Below are 458 nucleotides of genomic sequence, written 5' to 3'. Positions count from 1 at the left end.
TAGCACATCAAATGGTTAATATAGATTTTACAGTTCGTCAAAAAGTATGTAATCCAGCATTGAATAAAAATGTCCCCAGAATTCCACTAGAACACGACTCATCGCCGAGGCCGAGGCCGAAAACAGTGTTAGAGTGATGACCAGTTTTAACGTTATCAATTGTTCAGTTTTGTGCATCTTTATCCTGTGATTGTAAAAATTTGCTGCATTTACTTGCGTCAAATGGATTTGTAGTGTATCTGAAATGTGACTGTTACATATATAAATACCGACTGTAATAATAAATGCACGCAAAGTTAATCTTTTTCATTTATAAACCTAAATGCCACATACACAGTGTATTATATAAATTCATTATATGTATATTATATAGTGTATGTGTGTGTGTGTTTATACATATATATATATATATATATATATATATATATATATATATATATATATATTTTTTTTTTTTT

This window comes from Penaeus monodon, chromosome 16 (assembly GCF_015228065.2).
Source record: "Penaeus monodon isolate SGIC_2016 chromosome 16, NSTDA_Pmon_1, whole genome shotgun sequence".
In the NCBI taxonomy this organism is placed as follows: Eukaryota; Metazoa; Arthropoda; class Malacostraca; order Decapoda; family Penaeidae; genus Penaeus; species Penaeus monodon.
The sequence above is the reverse complement of the archived record's forward strand: the minus strand, read 5'-3'. Positions refer to the sequence as shown.